Genomic DNA, 13,125 nt, shown 5'->3' on the forward strand with positions numbered 1-13,125 from the left:
AAATTCCATAGAAATGTTTTTTGCAAGAATTAAACTAGAGCCCTGCAACAGGGCTCCTTTCCTCCCTGGATCTAAAATGAGAACAAACAAGTGTGTTTCACTCATCACCCCTCTCCCATTTGCTTTGAGTGAATACAGCACTGAGGTTGCATTTCAAATTATTTTGCCTCAGTCTGACTGGTTCTGGAGGTTGCAGAAGAACAGAAATAGTCACCAACAATGTCCTCTTTGCATTCTTCAAGCCTTTCATCCACCATCCTTTCAGTCTTCATCTACAGTTCTGGTCTCTACGAAACACAGAGCAATAGCCTTCACCTGAGCAGTATTTTCACACAAGTTGTTTTGTAATCTATCAATAACCTAATTCTAACAGGAGTCCATTTACAATGGACTGTCTCTGAGAAAATTCCTTTCTTCTATTAGGTTTATTTTCAGCCACCTCAAAGCATTCACTTCCAAATATAAACGTAGATTAAAAAACTAAAAATCATGGATGTATCTAAATGTCTCAGGGACCACTGCTGCAAAACTCCCAAGTCACAGAGGCAGAACTGGACCTGATTAAAAAGACTCTGCCCAGGAGTCAGCCTGGCTGTCAGAGCTATTACAAGACTTGGAAAATCCCCTCTACAGGTATATAGCATCAATAGACACCGGCTCCTCACAAATTCACATCAACTGGATATTTCTGCAGTGATTTCTTCGTAAATGCTCACTAGCATTGTATCTCATAAAGATGATGAGCAGAGGAGAATTAGACAAGCTCCCTGGGTGCGCCTGTTCCATGCAGCAGGGCATGACACACATCTTTAATCCAGATGCTGTGCCAGTGAGTGGATCACCAGCCTGGTCCACAGGCAGCATTTACGACATCTCATCATTTACACATGCTCAGAGTACATGTAAAAATACTGTTTTATTCTTTCCATGCCCCACTCTTAGTTGTTCAGTATTTTTTTTTTTTTGATAATATTGCATTGATATTGTGCTGATAATAAAGATACCCAAATAAAAGACAGGTTCACTTCCCTTTCTAAGACTTTCAGCTGATTATATGCTTGCTTGTGCAGATCTCTTAAAATAAAAATCAACAGCTGGGCAAAACAACAAAGCACATTTGAACCTGTTAAAAAATATATTCTTAACAGGTCTCTGGTGAACTTTGCAGGAGTTACACCCAATATAAAGTTCACCCTCTTTTGTTTGATTTAGTTCCTCTTTTCTTTTCAGCAAACAAGGTGATAAATGATTATACACAAACATGATGGTCCTCCTTGATTTCCACAAGCCTGGACAGCATAAGCTTACAGGTCATGTAATGTGCTTTGCTGCAGCCTTTTGCCCAAATACTTTACATTTGCAGGTCTTTATGTTTTTCCACTAACGTACAAACTTGAACTRACCCTGACAGCAGCCTTACAAAATGTAGCTACTACACAGTCATCATTTTCTAACCCATAAAGACAAAGGGCTGAGACATTAAGTGACTTGTCACACACTTCAGCAGCAAAACCAGGGTCAGAACTCCTCAAATGATCCCAACTTCCTGAAAACACATTGTTTGTTGCCTTTAGCTAAAAGCCAAGGACATGTTTTCTGCCAAATTTGCATCTTTGAAAAATGCTATTAAAATTCACAATCAGAAAGCTCAAAGGGTTTAAAGTTGGACATGTTATTCCAATTTTTTGGATGTATGCATCAAATCATTGCACGATGTGGTAGGAGAAAGACTCCAAGCAATATTAAATGAGTTACAAAAGGCAACAACACAGGGCAGAAAGGTAATATCCCTAATACAGCTCTGTGATGGTCACTCCTGGAATACTTCATTCAACTCTGAAGAACTCACTTCCTGAATGATGATGATAATCCAGAGGAAGATCACAGGTGAGCCATAAAAACACTAAGCAAGCAGAGGGACTGACAAAGAAAGATTAAAAGAGCTAAGGATGCATCCACTGACTAAATCCTAAGAAGAGGATGAGAAAAATCTCAGCAACTATTAGAACAGTATTAGCAGGGACAAAGAATCATTTCAGAGAAGCTAGAGTTTATAGCTACAGGTAGTAGTATAATAATAAAATAATGGGAACAGATATACTGGTCAAGAAAGTCATTTTAATAGCAAAATCTACTGGACTGCAGATTAGACCTGACTGAATAATATGCTTCAACATTCATACTTCTCAAATTTTGGTTCTTCTTAAGAACATAAAAATTGTCAGCTAAATCCTGAGAACACTCCATTTTGAAAGTTTTGGGTGAAAATACATTTTGAAATTTCCAAAATTAAATATTTGCGCCCTGGTTAGTGGAACTTCAGGCATCCAGTAACTGAGGGGTCACAGATGTGTCAAGCTCATTGCTTTTGTACTACCCTAGCTACGTTTCTGATCAGGATCTCCTTGACACACACAGGCTAGCCCTATGCATACCAAAGCACAATGTCCTGTGAGGGACATCCACCAGATGCTCCAGTCTCTCAGGGGCACTCTCCTAAGGTGCTCCTGAAAATAAATGTTGAGTCCATTCTTTCTGGCTTTGGGATGATCTGAAAGGATACGGGAACTCAATATTATCTGCTTCTCCTCTTCATCTTTGCTTTCTTTCCCTCCCCTCCTTTAAAGGGGGGGGGGGAGGGGAGAAAAGAAACCTCAAGCAACAAACTGCAACAGTTTCAAGAATCACTGATTCACTTGCTCACCCTATTCCTCTGCTGGAAGCTATCATGGCCTTGATGAGTCTGCCAAAGGGAACATATGCTTTTGCCTTAGCCACTCAGGTTCACTGCAGTCTGTTTTTCATCTAACAGCATAATATTCAACTACCAAGCTTTGGGGGTCTAATTTCCAAGGTGGGCAATTGGGATTCAATCTGCAGAGTGACCAAAACCCATGGATGAATAGCCCAAGATAAACACTAACTTTTGTTTTCATAATGTTAAATTTTGGTTCCTTTGTCCTAGAAAATGCCTTTTTTTTTTTTTTTTTTTTTTTTTTTTTTTTTTTGGCTATCAAACTTCAGTGACCATGCTTAAAGGGTTCCATTCATCTTCTTTTATTAAACCCACCAGTTCTTAAGAAAAGCAGTGGCTACCTACACCATAAGATATGTGCACAAACAGTAAGTACATCAAAAGCCCATTGCTTTTTGGCCAATTTCCATATAACCTAATATGGTTAAGAAAATGTTTGACTGGAGCCCAGAGCGGAGTGCCAAACTTAACAGCTCTGCAGTAAGCAGAGTGCCACAGAGCCCTCTGCTTAGGCTCACTGCAATTTCAATTCAGTGCCATTACTATCCATTCACATTAGCTAGACCATAATTGTACTTCTACACAGTTACAAAACACAGATCTTTTTGTTCTTGCTCCCCAGCCAACAAAGATTAACGCCAGCTGCCATACAAGGCTTTCAGAGATAGAAGTTCCTTGGAGTGTTTCCCTTCTTGGGCTAAATATATTAAGGAAACCCTGGGTATCCCGAGGATATAAAAGAAACTTCAACACGCACTGCATGAGGTATTCTGCATTTATGTAAAACATCTCTCTGGGGCTGTTTAAAGGGCTCCAGTACAACACACGTTCTGTATCTGCTGCTAATTTTCCTGAGAAGTTATATAATATCACATCCATACACAGGGCAGATATTTTCCTCGCCATCCTTCTTGCTATTACTGTAGCTTATAAAACTTAGCAATGCACAGATTGCTTACCTGCCACTGTAGCTCTGAGTCTACCGCAAAATAAACCTTGTCCATTTGTATTCGCTATTTGTTTTTTTCCCCTCTTTCAGATTTCACTTGGCAGCACATGGCTGAGGATTTTTTTAAACATTTAAGAGGAAAAAGGGTGACAAAGCAAACGAACGACATTATCACGGCCAGTCTTTAAGTCTCACTTCAGTCCTCTCAGTTACTCTTTTATCTAATGCCACCGCAATCACTGCAAAGTCTGATAACAGGGATTTGGCTACAGAGGAAAAGTGGATCGCTGAACTTGTATCAGGGATACACATAACTTTAGGCATTACAAAAACAATACCACCTTGATTATGCAAAAGGGTTAGCCGGCCTCTCCCAGATCATTTCCTATGAGCTCATACGCAGACTTGGAAACAGAAAGGACTGATTTCAGGAAGTTTGGAAGCCTTTTATGGATTATATTAACAAGGCACAGGCTGTTCCTTAAAAATGATTGTACATCAAATTCCATTATTGCCACATGCCCTTGGCTGGAATGACTTTAGCATACATGATAGTACCAACAACCACCAAAAATAGGCAGCAATTCCCTTGTCATTTAATACCCAGAGGGTGGGTTTGGGGGTATTTTTTTTTTTCAGTGCCGAGTACTAATTACAGGTTTTGAGGTGTGGAGAGCATTCAGTAAAAATGTAGACTTCTTAAACTATTCGAACTATTTGTAAAATAATATAGCTCAGGACAAAAAAAAGATCGTGGGAATTAATAAATAACACAGTGGTTTTGACTAGTTTACAATGGGATATCTATTAGATTCCTCAGACCTTAAAGCATCTTAGAGTTTAGCCATAACCTTGAAAAAAGTTAAATGCCTGTCTTGCATAGGTAGGGAAAAATAAGATTTTAGAATACCATTAGAGGCTTAATTTGCTTTTTCCTCTACAGTACTAATATAAAAATATACATCTACACAAAGGCACATCAATAGTGTCTGAAAAAGACTATTTTAGATTTCCTGAGTAATTGAGGTCTTAGCTAATATAATTACTACCACATTTTCCACACACTTTTATTACTAGCCTGAAACAGAAAATTAGAAAGCAAATCAGCAACTGCCCTCCCCCCTCCTAAGAATTAATGCAGTGAATGTTCTTTTTTTTTTTTTTAATTTCACATTCAGGTATTACACTGTAGATGCATATGAGCAGGGCAGATGCCCCATAGCATGCAGCAGAGGTGCCCTGCAAGTCTGAGCAGACCCCTGGGTTTATGTATGCAGTTACTGTTTGGAAATGCCAGGTTATTACTAACACTCTGCCCTTCAGCCTCTCTAGAGAGGCAACGCAGGGCTTTTGCATTACTTCAGTTTCATGTTAAGTCTGWGGTGATGCAAAAATTGCATGCTGAGCTTCGTAACGCCCGTGCTGTGAGAGGCTGAATTTCACTGTGCGAAGCAAACTAATCTGTTAATTTATTAGACTAGCTAACACTCATTTATGTAGCACCAATATCACGACCAAATTTTGTCCTCAGCTGAAGGTAATACAACATTTTTAAACAGTAGCTCTCAAAGAAATGCAACAATCCTTCCTTCTGTTTATAGCTGGGGAAAGAGAGGCATGGATAATTGCAGGTTTTTGCCCAAACCTTGCTAGTCATCCAACAGCAGAACCTCCCAAGTCCCAGTTAAGTGGCTATCCCCCCAGCAGCCTGCACTTTCTCCCATCATCTGCACTCGTCTAGTGTGTATTTAATCAGCATCGCTGCTAATATGACTAAAAACAATGTATTTAGAATAGATTCCCCTAGTGTCAAACTGTCATCCATTATTAGGAATAAGACACATTTTTTGCTCCTTTTAGGATGGAGGAGAAATTAGCAGCACCTGAGCAGAGAAAGGAAAAACTCACRAGTTTTATTACAATTATTTGCCATGGGGGTTTTTTGGTGACTGTTGCCTTCACTTGGTTTGGGGAATAATAATTTCTGATATAATCTCACAGGCATCCATCCTTAGTGCCTTGCCTTGCCTTGCCAATTGCTATTTATAACAGCAAAAGTTCAAAGATGCTCGTCTTTTGCCCTGAAAAAATAAGACCTTTGGCCTTTAAATTTCTTTGGAAAGTGCTTCAGAGAAGACTGTTACTCTGCAACAATGTTTCYTTCCAGTAACATTTCCTCTTAAAATATATGGCCCAAAGGAGGAACACCAGACCTCAAGTATACCACAAATATGGACAAGTCTGCCTGCAGGCGTTTGAAGGCTGGGAATTTGCCCAAAACACTCTCCTTCAGAATTAACCAACTCTCTGTTAGTCAGYGTAGTTAACAGCCCCCAACACAATTCTGCTCTTACTTGCCTTCATCAGCACAGCTCACCCACTGCATGTTGTATTGCTTTCCACTGTTTAAGGATTAATTATTCCCAAGGACTGAAACTTGAGYCTTTACACTTCCACATCCAAATAAAAAAGTATTTGGAAGCCAATATTGTCCAACAGACTATCACTTTTTAGGTTTCTGTTACTCCTGGCTTCATACCAGCTCACTCTGTCTCTCACTGCCCTCATCTCCTGACAAAGGCTGTGACAGCCAGCGCACAGAACAGGCAAGTTACGGCTGACCACACAAACTCAATATGTCCTCAGGATTTTGCCATGCTTGGGGCTTTGCAAATGTTCTAAAAGACTGACAAAGCATGAGTGGGTGAGGGATATAATGATCTGCCTGATGAACTCTAGTTATCATAAAAGGCTGATTAGAAAATAGCATGAGAGAGGCATCACCGGTCAAAGGCAAGGCTCCGCCTGCTGCTCACTCGCTGAGGGCTAATGCAGACATGCAGCCATCAGTTCTGCCATGCATATCACTGCGACTTCCTGGGACATTTGCAAATATTGCTGTCACAGGAAAAGTCAAGAAGGATCAGATATGTGATATCCCTAAGACAACAGGCCTTGACAGTGCCCAGCATCAGTCATTTCGGGGAGCTGCTCAGAAAGCTCCACTGTGAGGCAGGTAACCATTCAAGGCCAGTCTCTTCCTTAGTTCCTGATTAAAAAGTCTTCCTCACAGATTTTTTAAATCCTTTTTTATTGTTTTCCCTAGTCTTCACTTTTATAACTCTGTATTTGGTCATTATTTTTCATAAATGTTCCACCCTTTKAGAACAGTGTGGTATACCATTTGCAACATATGGCATTATAGCCTCCACCTGTGTACTTACAATGATGGAGTTCCCTCACTTGCAGCAATTTGTGCTAAAGCACAATTATAAAACAAGCATAGCCTGGGAACATTTATTATTATTATTGGTTAGCAAGACTCCTATCAAGTGCTGACACAACAATCTTTTGAAAGCCAGGCAAATTTTCTCCCACCTGGCAAGTAGAATTGTTTTACATATCCCTAACCAAACTAAAACCAGAAGACCTAGGGAATATATAGTCATTGGCATCGCTACATGTTCAGCAATATTATTATCTTAATGACATATAATAGYCTCCATAATCACAACCTTTACTTAGGAGAAAGGCTAGTGTGGCTGTTGAGCTGAAATAATTATCTCAGTCTGTACCTGCATGTACAACTGGGGGTGGAGGGGAAAAGTGTATGTACAGAGATTCTCTCATGACAGCGCATAGTTTTAATGACAAAGATAAATGAGAGTTAGGCCTTGTCAAGGGACGAAATGCTCCCTTCCCATTCTGGTAGTATCTAGGGACAGCATGAGAGCCACAATGCAGAACAGTTTCTCCAGCATTCCAGAAAGCTAGACCGTTGTACACATATTTACTCATAACCCTTATTCCAAAAAACACACTAACAAAAGAAAATATCAAGGTGGAAGTCTCTGCTCGCAAATAACCAATTTCTGACAGTCAGTTCAGCCAAGGGCTACCATGAAATATCTTCCCAACATGTTAAATTAAGTTGGATGCTAACCAGCCTAGAAGAGTATCTTTTCACATCAGACCTTAAGCACTGATCAAGACTAAGATAAACCCAAAGTGCTGCTCATGATAACAATAGCCTGAACTGAACAGAAAATATCTTCAGAAAAACAAACAAACGAAACCCTAACACAAGCATTAATAACATATCTCACCAGTTGTGATACCCCCGAGCCTGGCTGGAAGATGCTATCTCTTCAGCTCCCAAGGAACTCTTTGAGTAACCGAAGGGTTACCACAGGTGCTGGAAAGACAAAAGTGTTTATGGAGGAATGAAGAGAGCAGCAAAGGCAGAGGAGCTTTACAACAAGGATGATTTTGAGTGAAGACATCCAGATCATGATCCTCTCTGCAGCTGCTAGGTACTGCTGTGCTGTTGACTAAGCTGACTTGCAGCTGCTCTACTTTCTCTAGTGATTGTTCCAGCAGGGAGGAGGAGTTCCCAACGGGGAAGGGGCAGTTCTGGTAGAGTCTGCAGGAATCGGGGGTCCTGCCTGAGGAAAAGAGCTACTTCTGCCCCCAGAGGAAACTGCTTCATTCACCTGAGCCTGCTGCCATCACTGTATCCCAACGGGATACATAATGCAATCCTGAGAATGTCTCTGGTGAAGCTGAAGAACAGCTTGGAAAGCATCAGCCACAGACCCGAGAATTTTAGAGAAAAAACAAACTAGAATGATTAATGTGGAACCAAATACGATTATGCTCCCATGATTCACTTGACAAAAAGTATCTGCAGGAATTTCATATTTTTTTGGCTGTAGACCAATATGATTCCTTAATTGCCGGCTGCCTCTAGTCAAAGATGCAAAAATGTTTGGCTATTTCTGCATAGCTGCTGGAATGCATTTACCTAGCTTTTGGTGGTAGGTTGTTTGTTCATCTTTACAGGTACTAAGCCACTTTGTGACTGTGAYAGAACAACCACCTCTGAGTAGTAGCTGGATAAATGGTAGCAGCTTGGGCAGCGGGCAGTGAGATTGGTAATTTCCTCCAAGAGATGCCTCAGCAGGATCACTGGAGAGTTGCCTAGGGAATAGGCTCAGAAATCCCACTTGGAGTGACACAATTGAGAAACCACTCAGGAGCTCTAGGGCTCCAGTTCTCTTTTATTTATGGTGGTATGGAAAATACAAGACTTCCTAATGTCTACACACCCAGAAGATGAAAGGCTGGTGTCTTAAGGCCCCAAACACCTTTATATCTATTAAACYAGGTGAATGCAGAGATCACACACAGAGCAGTTGGCTTTGCAAGCTATATTTAATTAGACAAATACACAGTAAACTGGACTTGTACTCTCCTGTTCACCCTCTAATCTACACAATCAGCATATGTGTTTAAGAGTATTCATTRGATTTACTGGCTTGAGCAGGAGATATGACAAAGCTCCGCAAAACCTCTGGAAAATGTCATGCTTTTGCAAGTGACACTATGCAATTTTGTTCCATCTTTTCTTAATCTCCAAACAGTGGTTTTGAGAGAGCATGTTTATTCTGGGGGGTGGTTTGGGGTTTTTAATTCTATACTGCCTGCCAGATGAATCCTTACCAAGGATAGCATATGATGGGAGGGTAAAACAGTCAGTCTCCACAATATATATAGTAGTAGCTCCATCATGTAACTTAAACCTTTTTGCTTTACAAAAACAAAAAACACCTTAATTGCTCCAAGAACTACCTCAAAGGAAAATCATAGCTCTGTCCAGCTGAGGTGGCAGTTCCTAAAAGGAACTCTTCTCTGCTGAAGAGCTCCCAGTTTTCAGAGGTGTGCCACATCCAGGACAGCTAGCTACAGGAATGCAGATTCCCACTGAACATGACAGAGGTCCAAGCTTCAGGAATACATCGGCCTCAATAAAACCACTACAAAAATCAATAGCAGTTGAATGTTCTAGTCCACCAACTAATCTAGATCTATCCTGCACTCCAACAGTTAATACAATCCAATGGCTGAAGCRTCATTGAAAAGTCATGCAACTTTACTAGGTAACACAGTTCTTTCAAGCAGAATTCGGCTCTTACACTACCCACTCTACCTAGCTTGCAGTGGTCATGAAAAACAAACATAYGCTAACATTTACATATGATGAGGAAAATAAGAGAAAAAAAATGCAATATAGCAGAGCTAAACATTATTAACTTCTGAAACTTCCTGATTGCTGAGATATTTCAGAGATAAAGCTCCACCAAAGGCAGATAATAGTCTTAATCAGAACATCATCTCATTTCCATTGCTTTCATTTAGCCTTGTTTTGTGTGATACACTAAAATCAACACATCATTTTTCTTAAGTGTCCAGATTCATGAAGTACTTCAGTATGTTCCTAACCAACTAAACAAGATTATTCACATAGTTAAAGCTAAGCATGTTTGCTGAAGCACAGCCAATATATACGTGCATATACATATTCCTGATCAAGTACATGATATTCTCTCATAGGCTGGTGTTATTTTGCAATTCAAAGCACGGTAGAAAAAAAAACATTATGCCATGTGTCTTCAAGAATTCCTTAGTGAAACTCAGTCATATAAAATTAATGGATGTATTTCACAATATTTATTTCCTAATTATCATGTAATTTTCAATGCAAGAAGTCTGTATTTGTGTCCTCGCAGCTATCAAATCAAAATTTTCTCCTAAAAGGAGACAATACTGAAATATCCATCTGAAAGACTTTACAAATGAGGGAATACTCATGATTTGACAGGATCTAAGCCAGATGATCATTTGATGCAAGTCAATATTTTTTTATCCTCCTTTATACTACATAGCCTGCAAAATAAGTAACTGGAGATCAACAACTAATAAGATTGTATAAAACTGATTTATTTGACTTACTGGCAATCTCAGGATGCCACACCTTAAAAATAAAATAAAAAAAAACACTTAGAAGGCTTATAGACTTAATTATTTTTCAGTTCTTTCCTAAAGGAGACCAAAGCATGGTACAAATGTATTATAAATTAATAGATCGGATAAGCTTTACTTTTTTAAATCCTTTTCCTTTCCTATAGTTCATCCGACGATTATGCTTACTTACCTATTGATCAGCTGAGAAAAAAACTGAAGTTACCAGACTGGGGAAATGGAGGTATCGGTACAAAACCCAAACTGTTGTAAAAATACAAACTCCCTCTTAAAATTGCCAGTACTGTCTTCCTTTCATAATTTTATAGCTAGCGATGGCTACTTCTAAATAGAGAAACAGACCATTTACATTTTTATAGGCAAGCTAAATCTTGTTTTTCCATTGCTCCTGTCCAAGTAGAAATTCTGTTCTCTGCAGGAAGAGGGAAATGATCATTTTCAGAAAATAAAGTCATTACTGCTTAGATCGCAATGCATTAGACTAATATTTTTGAAAAATTCCGTTCCTTCAATTTAACTTGACCACTATGACATGCAAGCTGGATACTGTGGGTTATTTTGGCATACTGTAGCCAGTTTTGTGTAAACATGGTATAGTACCATGAATCTTCATACGCCAAGCAAAACAGCCAAGTATACGTTGTCTACCCCTCCCCTACCTCAAAAAAATTAATGGCATACTAAAAAAAAATTATATTTAAGCTCTCAGAGCCTGTCCTTAAAATCTGGAGTGTCAGTAAGTTGTCCAAACCAATGTAGAGCACAAATGACTTTCCCTCTCTAATGGATTAGGCCTTTTTAGCTACATGAAAAAACAAGAGCCAATTCACGGTTACACTGCTGCTTGTTTTATCTCAGCACAACCCAGCTTATGTTAGTAGGGTTACAGAAATGGAGAACCGGGCTGAGCTGCAGGGCTACACGCTCCCACTTTACTTAGTCTACAGACTGATCCCTTCCGCATCACTACGTAATAGTGTTAGCGGGTTACACGACTACTGGAAATGGTTGAGACACTGTAGTCCTTCACAGCAGGGCAACCCCAGGCCTATTCTGTGATATTAAACAAAGAGTATTTACATAGTAGATCCTACATTAGCAAASAAACATGAGGGCACTGCTAGCTACCCACTTCCTTTCTTCCGCAAAAGGAACTGATCTTCTTTGTTAGTTCCCCATAGATTCGGCACAGTACACCATTTAATGTCCCAGAGCATTTCCATGATCATTTCTGTATTTGTTAGAAGACCAGGCAAGAAGGAGCATGGGTATAAGCATACCTTTTCTCATAGGCCAATTCCCAATATCCTGGAGAAAGTCTACCACAATCAGCTACACAGCCTCTGCCCCTAAGTCTTGACTCAATTAATCAAGGAAGGTAACACCCAGGAAAGAGCTTTTAAAGAAATCAAAACATCATGCAACTCCTTCCTGGAGGACGTCAAAGCACTATACAGATATGCTTTTAAATAATACATCCCCAAAATCACACTCCAAAAGTAAGTAATCTAACCTACTATTGAAACACAGAAACTCTAGAATGAAACATATCAGCTGTTCCATAATACATATCATGAAACAAATACTATACTGCATTGCTATATCCATGAAATACCATACCCTCTGAAATGAATTTCAAGATACAAGCCTTGCTTGGCCAAAATTCTAAGGACAACTTCCCCCCTACTACGGCACAAACATTTAAATACCTATAGATATCAGATCTTGATTTCTAAACATCTCTGGAATATTAGTTCAGGGCTATTAAAACTGATGGAATGAGCAACAGCAAAGCACCTCATTGAAACTGTATCACATATGGCACTAATTCAGAGGAAARCCTTATATACGCTGAATTGCTCAGATTTCCAGCAATTCTGGCTGCAGAAGCTCCCTAGGATTACCTGGCCTGGTTTTATTCATCTCCAGAGATAAAAACACATCACAACCCAAGCTGATGTGGGCTAAAGGCTTTTTAAAGGAGACAAATGGCAGCAAACTCATTCAGTTCAATCAGCGATGCCGTCTTCCACTTACAATTACCTTAAGAGACAGCACAAAACCCAAAAGCAGTAGCTCCTCTTTGATATCCTAATAGCGAGCAACTCACTGTGCAGAATCGCGTACATACACAAGCCTGTGCCACATTTGAAGTACAGTAAGATAAGCACCATTGGATGAAAATTCCCATCTTTTACATTTGATCAKGTTGAAGATCGAAAGACAATAAAAAGGTGTAACAGGTTGCTGCTTACAGATTTCTCAGATGCTTTTGAAGATCTCCCCCAAGATGCCATTTTTCACAAACTTGATATTCGGACTATTTAAAGGGACATAGTTAAAATTACAAACCAATAGTTCTGCCTGCCTCAGGAAGGTATAATCTTTTACATTTTAGTCTTACCTATTAAAATAGACCCTTTAATTCTTCCTATAACAACATTTAAAAGACAGCTGAAACAGTTTTTCTGGTTACCTGGAGCAGCATTTACATTTTTTCCCCAGTATTTTTTTMCTACTGATGTGAAGAGGCACAGAGTTAGTAACAATCTAGCTCAAAGTATAGCTTTTAGTCCCTTTTATATCCAAAAAGGGAACC

General features: G+C 39.5%; 1 protein-coding gene across 9 annotated transcripts in view; it reads right to left on the reverse strand.

Annotated features, from left to right (window-relative positions):
- Window positions 1–13,125, reverse strand: part of CALD1 (caldesmon 1) — a 197,314-nt gene that overhangs the window by 146,988 nt on the left and 37,201 nt on the right. For 2 of the 9 annotated variants that reach the window (XM_085324205.1, XM_085324201.1), the window contains exon 2: window positions 7,811–7,899. The exons of the other annotated variants lie outside the window; for them this stretch is intronic. The gene's annotated coding sequence lies outside the window, so the exon portion shown is untranslated. The remainder of the gene's footprint in view (window positions 1–7,810; window positions 7,900–13,125) is intronic. 9 annotated transcript variants of the gene reach the window in all.

The sequence above is a fragment of the Rhea americana genome, unplaced genomic scaffold (assembly GCF_003343005.1).
Source record: "Rhea americana isolate MKP2758 unplaced genomic scaffold, rheAme1 scaffold_9, whole genome shotgun sequence".
NCBI lineage: Eukaryota > Metazoa > Chordata > Aves > Rheiformes > Rheidae > Rhea > Rhea americana.